Source organism: Mastigoproctus giganteus, chromosome 7, assembly GCF_048544385.1.
Source record: "Mastigoproctus giganteus isolate SK-2022 chromosome 7, ASM4854438v1, whole genome shotgun sequence".
In the NCBI taxonomy this organism is placed as follows: domain Eukaryota; kingdom Metazoa; phylum Arthropoda; class Arachnida; order Uropygi; family Thelyphonidae; genus Mastigoproctus; species Mastigoproctus giganteus.
In genome coordinates, this window is record NC_143581.1 from 197,580,101 (window position 1) to 197,593,813 (window position 13,713).

Below are 13,713 nucleotides of genomic sequence, written 5' to 3' on the forward strand. Positions count from 1 at the left end.
CAAGCTGAGCTTCTTCAGAGAGACCTAGATAGACTTCAGGAATGGTCAGAAAAATGGCAGCTGTGCTTTAATCCAACAAAGTGTAAGGTATTACACCTGGGAAACAGTAATCCCAAAATAACTTATTCACTTGGTGGAGTTCAACTAAACCCAGTACTGGAGGAAAGGGACTTGGGTGTTACGATACGGTCAGACATGAAATTCTCTAAGCATTGTAAACAGGTTGCAAGGAAGGCCCATGGTGTCCTATCGATGATCTATCGAACTTTTGCAAGTAGAGATAGGGACGTGATAATTCCATTATATAAGGCTTATGTTAGACCACACTTGGAATACTGTGTTCAAGTATGGAGACCGCACCTAAAGAAAGACATCGAGCTTCTTGAAAGGGTGCAAAGAAGGGTAACTCGCCTGGTGAGATCGGCAAAAGGGCGTCCTTATGAAGAAAGACTTCGAATATGTGGGTTGCAGAGTTTGGAAACTAGACACCTTAGAGGAGATTTGATTGAGGTGTTTAAGGCTCTGAGAGGCATCAGTAAAATGAATGAGGACAAAATTTTCAAGATTATAAATGATGCTAGAACTAGGGGACATAAATTTAAGTTACGGGGGGAAATGTTTAGATTGGACTGCAGGAAGTTCTATTTTAGCCAGTGAGTTATAAATTACTGGAATAAGTTGCCTTCATGGGTGGTAGAGGCCGACAGTTTGGGGAAATTCAAAGGTCATCTGGATAGTACTTTCGGGTAAGGGAAGCGCATAGGATGATAGGTTTAATTTCCTTTTTATTTATTTTTTATTTTATTATTTTTTTTATTTATTTATTTATTTATTTATTTATTTTATCATTGTTTTGTTCGGATTTTTTTTTTGGCTGGTGCAGCATAAGCCATAGGCTTTCTTGCACCATGCGGCCGTTACTAATACTAATACTAATACTAATATTCTCATCAACAAAAGCAAACCGACCACTGAATAAACAGACGCAATATACTGAAATCTTATCCACTACTATCCATATGCCATTTCAAGGGTAGGCGTCCGCTCACCGGTGGGTGGCAGGGGTTGACAACCCAGTGACCATTTAACTCATAAATAACCAAGTCCAAATTTACCGAAGTGCAGTTGCACATTTGCTCCAGCTTCCAGGTGGCAAAGGGTCCTGAGAAATTACAAGTAATACTGCTATCCATATGTGCACCAGCTCCCAAGACTAAATCCATGATTGCAAATAACTCATTTCTTTAGTTCGAAAGTATTGCTTATAATCGAATAAAGATGTTAAAGGCATATTAAACAAAAAAAGGGGCCACCGGCGCTGTTTTCAGAAGTAGGAGAGGACGGTCGTATGTGCTAATAAGATCTACTTTGGAGACGATTTATTTAATTAGCTGGTAAGTAAACTGGTTTTGCCATAGGAATTAGTTGGTTATTTAGTGATCAGACCGTGTAACTCCATGCATATGATTAATAAACAGCCATAGTTAATCGCTATTGCACACTAGAAGAATAATAAGCACCAATCATTCATAATTAAATCAGAAATATTAACGGTGGTTTTTTTAGAGCAGATGGAAAAGAAAAAAAAAACATATTTTACAATTATTATACATTTATACATTATCAAAACCGTTCGCGGATATACATGTATGTTTGGATATATTGGCTCGATTTTTGCGAAACGTAACGACTTATGCCCGACCCAAGAAAATTGAATGGAAAATATGGCGCCTCTGCCATATTGCAAAATGGCAAATGCTCCTGCCAAATGAAATTTGGAAGGAGTCAACTAATTTTTCTGAAAGGTCCAAATATAAAATTTTATGGGAAGTAATTGTGGGAAGTAATTTTGTCTCAAGAATGTTCTTGTACTCCTCAGCAATCACTGTTTCCTTCACAAATTCAAGACGACCAACTCCTCTATGTAAAATGCAGCCCCATATCATTTCAGATGCAAAATTTTTCACTGTGAAAACAATCAATGAAATTCTTGTACTGTTCTTCATCTAATAGTCTGCTGACCGTCCGAACCATGCGAGTTGAATTTTCATTCATCAGAGAAAATAACACATTTCCACTGTTCTCGGACCAATTAGTATGCTCTATTGCCCACTTTAGACGCTGGACTTTCATTTTTTTCGTGACTGCTTTTTCTTGGGTGACGTGCTGCTAATCCCGAGGAGACAAGTGTCTAAGTACTGTAGCAGTATTTGCCTTACTTCTTCAGTTTCGGACACAAACAGGCCAAAAATCTGTCCTGCGCTGCAGAAGATATTTATGGACATCCACTTCCTTTCTGTTTAGACTCCCAGTTTCTGATAAATTTTCGTAATAAACATGCCACTGTTCGCTGATTACAGTGAATCGTTTTAGCTATTTCATGCGTAGAATGTCCCTCTGCATCCAATACAGCAGCACAGCAACACTTTTCCTAAGTGATGGTAATTGTGAAAACTTAGCCATTGCAATAGCAAGAATACTGGGCTCGTAGCATATGCACTGCATTTATACTACTAGGGTGATGCAATCATGTATAGCACGTGACATCATTTAAAAGAGCTTGCCAGAGATGGATGATGCAATACGGCAATGCTGTTAAAAAACATATATGATATATTGCCAATTTTCACAGATATTTGGTGAATTTTGCAAGTGATTCAAATTTTTTTGAGCACCATTGTAGTTCTGAAAGTTGACTTTAAGACAAATGCAATACAATACTTCTGAGACTCATTGTGTAATCGAGGACAAGTTACTTGAGCATTTACAAGACATTGCAAGATCATTTGCATTTTTTTGGAAGGAGTTGCTAGAACGAGTACAAAGAAGGGCAACAAGATTGGTCAGAGGAACAAAGGGGATCTGATTGAGGTGTAGAAAGCATTGAATGGTTTGAGTAGGCTCAATGCTGATTCTCAATGATAGAATTCTATAATAAATTCCAGCGATATCCAGAATCGAAATATTGATAAATTACTGAATTGTTGGTGGGGTTATTAAAGTATTGACTCTACTGGCTATAATGGGCCGTTGCATCATATGTTGTTTTTCCCAAAATTCAGACGTTCTAAGCATCAATACCTCTGTTAAAGCAGAAATCGGTTTATCCAGCCATAAAATGGCAAGTTGTTTGTCAACTTTTATTCGTGCAACAAGCTGCACTGTAAATACCATTTGAATTGCCAAATCACTAAAGAGAAAAGCCAAACGTGGCTAATCTTATACAGATAACAGTGAAAAAGTTGTCGTACCAGCTTTTAAATCATGACATGAAACAAGCCAACTTTACGTGTGCTGCCCTTTATTCGTGGATTCGTCAAAGCATTCTGCTGACCTATGCAACGGCGCACCATATGGGAAAGGGTTGGATTCTTTAGAATACGCGATCAAGAAACTCAGAACATGAGTTTCCAGTTGCATCATGTTAAACTGCACGCAATCTATGATCGAGATAGCTGTCGATCAGTCCCCGTGCGACCCTACCACGGTTGGTAGGATCGCCGTTCTCCGTACACTGGTTGGAAAACATCTGAGTTTGAGTCCCGTCGATGATGCGAGGAATTTTTATGGGCCTTTTTTACAACGTGGCTGAGTTAGTCGGTCTCAGGCGTGGGTAGTATGGGTTTTTTCTCGCGGAAACTCGGTTTCTTCGTCCAGCAGACAGAAAATGGCCAAATAATTTGCCTACTGTACATTAGGAATCATCATTTAATTTTTTATAATTTATTTTCGTTACTAATGCAGGAGATTGGGGATAGAAAAGGAACTCACCAGGAAGTAGTGAATAAAAGACAGACAATAAGCCTGTTCATGAGCATGGAATTGCTAATTAAAAAGCAACCAACCCGAACAGAGAAATCCAGAATAACTCTAACAACGGAAAACCAATCGAGAAATGAATCTTTTTGGAAAACAAAGCCAAATCACCTGAACATCTTCAGATCACTGCAAATGGACAATGACAACAATCATCAATTACCGTGTTCATATTTAAAATCCACCAGCTTAAAGCGACCTTAGATTGGCAATAAATTAGATCAAAAGATCATTGTGTTTCGAAATACCTTTAAAGAAATGCAAGTCTCAAAGAATCTGTGGTTTAATTCATCCCTTAATCCCATGAACATTTTCTAACAGCCATTCGCACGACAAAACACTCTTTAAGAGTTCCTTAAATGTATCAAAATTTAAGATGTAAGATTATAATTTATCCATAAATATTGAAGTGCAGTAGTCTTGACAATGTCCAGTACAGTTTCTAAGTTTGTTTATCGTGTCTAACCACTGCAAGGAATCTAGAGATCACATGTTGCACGCACACAGATTGTAAACTAATTCCATCCCTAACAAGTTGAGTCTGGAGGGGAAAGAAAGTATCGTCAGATCGTTTTAAGTCTTATTATATTGATTCTGTCTCCCTCTTTCTCTCGGCAGAGAGTTAACAAGTCATCTAGTTTTCCAGGCATGACGTCTCGCGAAACGGTATCGAATAAGAAGATCGTCCAGTACATCTCCAGTGTCATCGAGGTGGTGATTGTCCATATATGGACACTCAAAGGCAGCCGCCAGCTAGGATGAAAGGTGCCGTCATCCCAACCTCCGAGTACTCGCTTACAACTCCCTGATTTAATGCTTTTCCCTTCTGTTTCTCGTAACATCGCTTCCTCTCCTACGCTCGTTTCAGGCTAATGATTCAAACGGCATTCCCCCCCCCTTTAATGTACACATCTGATTAATTCAGTCCCCCATTCCCCCTTTCTGTCTGTTTCTCTCATCCTTCTCTTGCTTCCCTGTAAAGTAGAAGCTAACATATCAGGTGCCTTATGTAGCTGTACATGTGTCAGTTCAATGGGCGTGAAGAGCAATCCGTAGATTGCTGCTGCGGCTACACACTTTGAAGTGGTACCGCGCGAAGAAGCGGATCGATCGCAAAATATCAACAGTTTCGTAACTCCGTGGCGATCTGAGTGAATTTATGGTTCGCAATTTGACATCGCTTTTCCCAACGGCAACTGCCATTGCACAGTATGCTTTCTCCTCCCTTTTTTAACCCTCGGGCTACACGATGATGAAACAACATACGAAGCTAGAAAGATAATGGACGATCTTTTTGGTATAAATTTCAACCAAAAAATTACTGCAACTTTCACTTACCAAGTGTTTGAGAAGTTATTTTTTTTTTAAACCCGTCTTCTTTTCATAAAAGTATTTATTCATTAATCTCTTGACAATTTTATTCAGTTAGGAAAATTTCTGCTTTTAATTATATACCGGATAAGCAGAATTATGGAGAAATGGTTTTAAAAAAGAATGTAATTCAGTAAACGTAGCCTGAAACTCGGCTGCGACTGTAAAGGTAGATTTATGGAAGTTTGTTCCAGCAATCAACTACCCGCTGGCTAAAGGCAAACTTCCGCACATCTATCCTACATCTGTCTTTCCTCAATTTGAATCTATGCCCCCTTAGGTTCGAAATCTGAGCAAGAGGAAGAATCCCATCAGCATTTGGCTTGCTGAACCCATTCAAGGCCTTGTACACCTCAATCAGATCACCTCGCAGGTGCCTAGTCTCCAGCCGCTGCAATTTGCAGAACTTAAGCCTTTCTTGGTAAGACCACCCTTTCGTTCCCCTCACCAATCTTGTTGCCCTTCTCTATACTCGTTCTAGCAACTCTACATCCTTCCTAAAATGAGGCTTCCAGACCTGTACGCAGTACTCAATGAGTGGCCTGACCATTGCCTTATATTTAATACAGATATATTTGAAAATCGAGATTAATGAATTCATTTATAAATGAATTCATAACGTAGCTTTTGTTAACGTAGCTTTTCCGACATAATCGAACGGTACGTTGGACAGTTTAAGAATTAACAGAAAGTTTGTATGGCATAAAAGGCATTAGGCAGCAAACTCAAGTAAAGGACATTCTTATCAAACCTAAAGAACTAAAATGGTCTTGGGCAGGATGCATAACTCGAAGACATTATTACAGATGTACTAAGAAAATAACAGAATGGTACCCAAGAGGAGCTAAGAGAAAACCTGGAAGATAACGACGAAGATGGACAGATGAAATTCACGAGTTCGTGGATAGTAAATGGATGACCATTGCACAAAACAAAAGGAACTGGAAAGTTGCTGGAGAGACTTTCATCCCACAGGCTGATGATGAAAGGCAAAAAAAAATTGAAGGAAAAATAAATAACAGATTTTCTTGTAAAATAGCAGTTTAAAAAATACATACAGAAAAAAAAAAAAAAAAGGGGGCAAGGTTTGAAAGAAAAATAAACTTGTTGCAATATCATGATGGCACACTGCTTACATTCAAGGTAACCACCCTGGTGTAATCACGGGTCGAGAAAACGCGGTCCTCAATTTGTGAGTCAATGTTGTTAGAGTAAGATTTTAGGAGCATCAGCGACTAAGATCATATTCTCCTCCTTGTACATTGTCTGTAAATTGCGTGTGTTCTGTGGTCTATGTTCTATTTTGTTGGACCAAAAATTCCTCTATTCTAAGTTTCCGGGAGGAAAAAAACCACTACCTCGCCTGAGACCGATAAACTCAGCCACGTTGTGAAAAACGTCCATAAAAATTCCTCACATCATCGACGGGCTTGAACGCAGGTCTTTTCCACTCGCTGTTAGGAGGACAGCAATTCTACCAACTGTGCTATCCACGAGGGCTGGCGTGTCGAGAAAAAAAAATTAAACATCTTCTCTCAAACAGTTATATTATGAAAAACAAAAACAAAAAAATAGCATAAAAGTATATGATACCAATTATTTATTTTTTATTTTTTTATTTAAATCAATCTGAAGCAACATCATCCGTTGTGTTGTTTGTCGTGTTTACTTATTTTAAATAATCCTATGTAAAAAGTTTCGACTCCCAAAAGTTGTTGGATTTTGACTGATTTACCTCTTGCTTCAAAAATGGTTCAAAAATTTTTATTTACATAATGCATCGTGAATAATAAAACTTAACTGCGTAAAGAACCGTATACTCCAACTCTTAATTCATTTCATAAATATACGTAGTTCCAATTTCAATGATATCCATTTTTCACTCGCAGTTTCAATTATCAGTTTTCTGAAGCACAACTTATTCCATTTGTTGTAATTATTCGCTCTATTACCTTGACACAAAGGTCTTTTTGATTTCTTTTGGATGAAAATGTCTTAACCCCATTCTGCCAAATTCATTTGTTACCTCTATTGTTCCTCAACTCTATAAATCACCCAAAACTTTTTGAGTTTGTTTCTTTGAAACTCAGCCTTCTGAAATTTAGCTTCCTAATAATGAAATAAGCTTCCTTGGTAAGTTTAATGTTCACTGTTCTATCTGCTTCAGTTTTCTTGCTGTGCGGGCCCACCTAAGAGAGATACAGAGGTTTCTATTATTGCTAATATCCTCACATAAGTTGTTAATTTTCCTAAAAGAATACCAGATAATCCTAACAACACGACCAATACTTTTCTTTCTTTCTTTTTTATCCCCAACAACCGTTCAAAGTACACACCAGTGATGGCTAGAGAGGGATTGAGTAGTCATTGAGCAGAGTTATAGTCAGCTATCTTTGCACAAATCGAAAACTGTCATACCAATGTTCCAGTTAAAACAAAATGACCAGGTCTTTGTACCAGGCTCCAAAATCATTTTTTTTTTTTAAATTGGAACCTAAATAATTTTAATTATATCAATAGTTCACAAAACGGAATCGTTCGTTTATGTAAAATTACCTTTCATTTTCTTCTGGCAGAGCGAGGTTTTGAATCCCTTGAATATTCAATTAGTCCAATCATTGAATGATAATTATTTCGAAGTGACTCGATGACTCATGTCACTTGCCTCTCAATAGTATATTTTATCTTATTTCATATACAGTGTGTGTATCAATATAATATCGCGTGGATAGAATAAGTGGAATGTTTAAACGAACTCTGGTTTGATATTATCAAAATTTCTTCGTCTGCCGTATTCAAATACAGCATGGTGTCGCAAGATGTTCCATGTGCGTCTGTTTGCTTGGCCCGTTTGTCGTGATAAAGAGCTCCAATGATTCGCGAGATAACTGGAACTTAAAAAAAAAAAAGAAGTCACTGAAATTTCCAAATCTGTCTCCATCTTGCCAAGATATTGTTACCTGGAAGTGTTCGCAATTTTCACGCATTCCAGCATTAACTGACATAACCTATCGATAACGCTACGTGTTATGTAGCGCACCTTGCCTCCGGAATTGACGAAGGCGAAATCGGTGCTCGTGACCACTCCTGTCCCTTCCAGATTCCTACCATAGAACGATTTATTTGACCCTCGTTAGTGACGTCAGTGCCCTTATCGTCAGGCTCACCCTCCCATAGTGGAGAAGACGTTACGATCCTGATAACACATGGGGGGTATAGGGCCGTTCGCTGTTTGCCGATCAGTTAGAAGGGCAGTGACCTGGGGTCATTATGGAAAAGAATAAATGTCTTCTTTTAACAAACGGAACATCTAAGCCGAAACTAGAAGATAAAAATTGTAATTTAAACGTCATCACGTGTCAAAATGGATTAGAGAAATAAGCAATGAACGCATTTTGATCATCATCGATTTTGAGTTCAGTACACTAAAGATAAGACTGTCTAAATAGAATTTTGTAAAATAATAATTTATTTGATATTTATTATAAATTATTGAATGGTTATCATCACTAGAGGGAGCCTTCGTGTTGAATTTTAATATTTATGTACAGTTATAAAGGCAGTAATATATAAAGTTTATTGGCCTAAATAGTCCAATCTGCCGTGGGAACTGAAGCAAAAATTAATAAATAGTTAAATTAAATAGTTAAAATATATAGGTTCAATATATTCTTTTAATTAATACTTATCGATAATCAACTGTTTTCAAGTATATTTAAATTTATATGACAAAATATTGAGATTGTGAAAAAGGCAATGCAATAGGCATGCGTGCCGGTGGACCAGAAAACGCAATTGTTCTTCATTTTCATTGGCTCTTCACATCGTCTGCTAGTTTCTCTCTCTTTCTATATTAATTTCGCTGCTTACGAGCTGTCTCTTCCAAGTGATTAAGGTATGTTATAAATTCTTAAAATGCCAGTTATTTAAGAGGAATTTTTCTCTTAATTTTTTTAAATTTATTATAGATACACGAATCAGATTTTGTATTTAACATACACACTTTTTTAAGGAAAAGATATTTTTCGTTTACTGAAAGCGAAAATAATAATAATTTTTATCTTCATAACGACATTCCTTTCTTATGATTTTTTAAATACATTTTGGACAGCAAAATGAAAGTTTATTTTCTTAAATTTATTAAGTTATTAATTTTAATTGATGGCTATTATGCTCACTTATTCAAAAACCTTTTTTAAAAATATTTTAAGGCGCTACTGTCCAAGTAGTGGACTCATAAAATTAAAACATTTAAATTATAATGCTTAATTCCCGAAAGAAAGAAAAAAAAAGTGTATATGGGTTTCTTGCGCGGGTGTCACCATATGTAAAAAGACAGGTATAAAACGACATTTATGAAATGCCCTGATTATTTGAGTAAGAGTGAGAGAATTAATTAAAATTATTTAATCATTTTTTTTTAAATTTGAGAAATTTTGTTTACTGCAATTTTTTCGTACAATGCTGTATAAAATGAATTTTAACTTAAATATCTTATAGTTTCAAGCTATGGTCATAGATGGCAGCACCAGTGAACAGTCTAACAATAATATACAAGAACCAAGTTATTAAAAGTTGGCTCTTGTATAGAATAAATAATAATCTTAAATAAGTTAATTTATTTTTATTAATTAAATTTATTTTAATTTAGTTTTAGTATAAATAAATTTTAAAAATTATTTTTTTTGTTGTGTTTCTAACTCCTAAGAGTAATTAATGCGAGATTGGAATGCTGATATTCGTTTAAAGAAAAAAAGGAAACGGAAATTGGATTTTTTCGTTTTTATGGAGTTGTTACTCATTAGGGTCTACTTAACCTGTCATATTCCGTTTTTCAAACCAGCAATAAATCCGAAATAAAACCATAGACACTCTTGTTACTGCCTATTTGCCAGTTCAAATTACATCCTAACTTCGGGCTACAAAAGCCACTGGGCTTCAAAAAAAAATCCCCGGCCCCTACATTTTCCCAACGAATAATACCTAATAAACTGCCTGGCGCCTATTGTACAGTTCAGACAGCTGCTATATGACAAAGAAGAATCATGCGGAAAACAGTGAACGCTAATATAGCGTGTCTATCTATAACGAGCCTGTTAATTGTTCGATAATGATGGTGGAAGCAGATTTTGTAGGAACGCATTAAGATTTAACCAACGATAAAAGTATTGCTAGGAAAAAAAGGGGAAGAAACAGAGCGAGAGGTTTAATAATGTTTAAACATTCTTGTTAACGATTTTGCAGTCAGATAATGCATTTGAAAATAATTAAACGAGAAAAAAAATTGACAGAAGACTTTAATTATATTAATGGCAAATATGGAATCATGAATTGTACGATCCAAAGGCATAATGAGTGATTAAAATAAGTTAAAAGACTTCGAAGAGGTTTGTTTATTTGTAATTATATAAACTAAAGAGCTCATCTTTAAGTCGTAAAGGGGTTTAATGTAGCATAAATTGTTTCAATTAAAATATTGGAAATATGAGTAATTATGATATCCTTGTCGTCTGCTTTGCTGACAGCAGACGACATTTTGTTTAGTGTCAGCTAAACGTCTGCTATAAAGCAGACGTTTGGTTGTCTGTTTCTTATATTGCATTTATAATAGAACAAATCTGTGCATTCCTACAGATACATAATGCACTCCTCGACAAAATTAATAGAACACTTAGAAAACGTGGTGTAACTTGTGCAACTTGCGATAAAGTAGGACAAAATTTTGTATGGTGGTGTACAACAGAATAACGATGATATAAGGAGACAGCGAGAAACTTCGAACAGGTATAAGGGACATTTATAGGGGTTGTATAAGAATTACCAAAAAGATCGCATTACGGAAGTCGATACAAGATGCTCGAAAATATGGTCACATGACACTAGTACGGCGTATGATCCCCTACAATGTCTAAACAGGCCTGACAGCGGTGAATCATGCTCGATATAAGGGTGCGTATAAGATTCTGTGGCAACAAATGCCATTCTTCCACCAGCCTTAGCTCACCAAGTGACCGAGGAGTTGGCTATCAGCGTGCAATGCGATGCCCAATGACGTCCTACCATTTAAGTTCGGTGATCATGCTGGCCACGGTAGTCATTGGATATCTTCAGTTTCAAGATATTCCTCCACTACTTCAGCCTATTGGCAGTGGCGTTGTCGTGCATGAAAAGAAAATCTGGCACAACCTTACCCTGAAAAGTCGCACATAGGGTTGGAGAATCTGTTCTCAGTACCTCTGCACGCTTACGGTACCCTCTTATCAAGAACATGAAGATGGACTCGGCCGTTGATCATTATTCCGCCCCCACACGAGAACACTGCATCCACCGCTGATTTCTAGGGATGGTATCGCATTCCTCGTTGTCTCCAGATGAAATAGCGTCTAGAATCTGTTTGTAGGCTAAAACGGGACTCTTCAGAGAACAGAATTGTACCTCGTTTGTCAGGGCTCCAAGTCGCATGTTCATGGCATCAGTTTCGACGAGCACTGCGGTGATTTGGGATTAATGGAATTTGTACTTTGTTGCGGCTTCCAGGGTTTCCCCTATACGCTGTGGTTAATAGAATAAAAACAACTGGCTTCCTTGCGTACAGTCCACTTCAGTTGAGCCTTCTTAACACAGTCCGGTTTGAATTGTTTTCACCTGTGACCGCAGTAATCTTAAGAGACAGTTGATGATAGGACATCGTAATGTTCCATCTTGCTGTTAGAGCCAGATAGCGATTTGTTCTGGTTGGTGTGGCCCTCGGGTGACCATGATCAACACTTCTTGTAATGGTTCCTGTCTTCTGAAACTGATTCCATAGATCCAAGACGACACTGCGTGACACATTAAGCGAATATTCCAACTCCGTCTGCGACTGCCCGGTTTCAAGTCGTCCAACGGCCGGCAATCTCAAAGAATCGTCTAAATGACAATGACTTGCCATCTGAATAGTGGAGATGTAGCTATCCCACTGAGCAAGTCAAAAAACGGGAATGAAGTGATGTGGTCGCAACCCGTGTTTTAATAGGCATGAATAATTTGCATAATGTGCTGATCTATAAGATGATAGATTGATTTCTATTGGATACTCGGAATTTGCATGCCAGGATGCCTATTATATCAAATATTCGCCTTCGACGACACTTCACCATAAAATATTCATGAGAAACATTTTGTTCTGTTAATTTTTTTCGAGCAATGTAGTATATACACTACACTCGCAAAAGTGTAGAGCGTTGGTAATTTTCCACTTTGTTTGTTCAGAAATTAATAACTCTTGGCTCTACCTCCGGCCAGCGAAGTCGAAAGCTAACGCGGCCGCGGTGTAAAATGTATCCGCCTCCTTGTCATTGTATAGGTCTTAGCTGTTGTTGTTGTTGTAGATTTTAAGAGCATCAGCGGCTAAGGCCTTATTGCTCCGTGTATACTGTCTGTAAATTTCGTGTGTTCTGAGGTCGATTTTCTGTTTTCTGGACCGTTTCCGGGAGAAAAACCATACTACCTTCGCCTGAGATTGATTAACTCAGCCACGTTGTAATAAAGGCCCATAAAAATTCCTCGCGTCATAGAGTTCGAACTCAGGTCATTTCCAACCGTTGTGAGAGGACGCTGATTAAACCACCTGCTACCCACGAGAGCTGTTCCAGAGTTAAAGAACTATGGATAATGCACCACGCCCAGCTACATTTTGAGTTCATTACCGCTATGTTGGGTTAATGATATACCGCTTTACCATAAACCAAGGCCGTGTAACTTCCTACAGACACTGACACCCTTGTTAATGATGGAATCTCTGAGTCCAGGCATCAACAGGTCCAATCATTCTCGCGCTTTTGTTTTCCCAACGTTGAAAATCAGCTGCAACTTCCTTCTGCCACTGATTATCCTAGAGGAAGTGAAATTTAATAATCAAAGTGCATAAAATATAACTGGAAATTTGAATGTAGGCATAAGAAAGTTCTAGTTTTCGCAGTGAATACCACCTTATTTTTAAACAAAATGGCCCATCATATTTGCACTTTGTGAGCCTTTTTCACTCGCTAAGTAATTTACTGACATTACACAAGGGGATGGGTTGAAATTTTTTTAGTCCAATATAGATCGCAAAGGTTTACGTGAAAGACAATATTGCCAATCTGTGCTGTGACTCCTCTTGTGTGTTCAAGGAAAATTCTAGCTTTGCAACTACATTCTTCTCCTTTAGAGAGGGCGTTGAAGTGTGGAAATTGAATGAAGATGGCGACTGTTGAGAGAATCAAGCACCGTGCAGTAATTGAATACAATTCATTTAAAGAGAATGTCACGGAAAGTAATTAATGAAGACATGCAGAAAACAAGGCAATCTTGTACTTCATGAACCACAGTTTAAAAGTGGACTGCAGAAATTAAAGCGTGGATTAGACAGTGTTGAAGAAGCACCCAGCAATGGAAGCCTGTTACTGTATCGACGCCTGCAAATGTGGATGCCATTCATGACCTGACCATGCAAGACCGCAGAATAACGTTCAGACAACATTCAGCATCTCCAATGAGCAATTG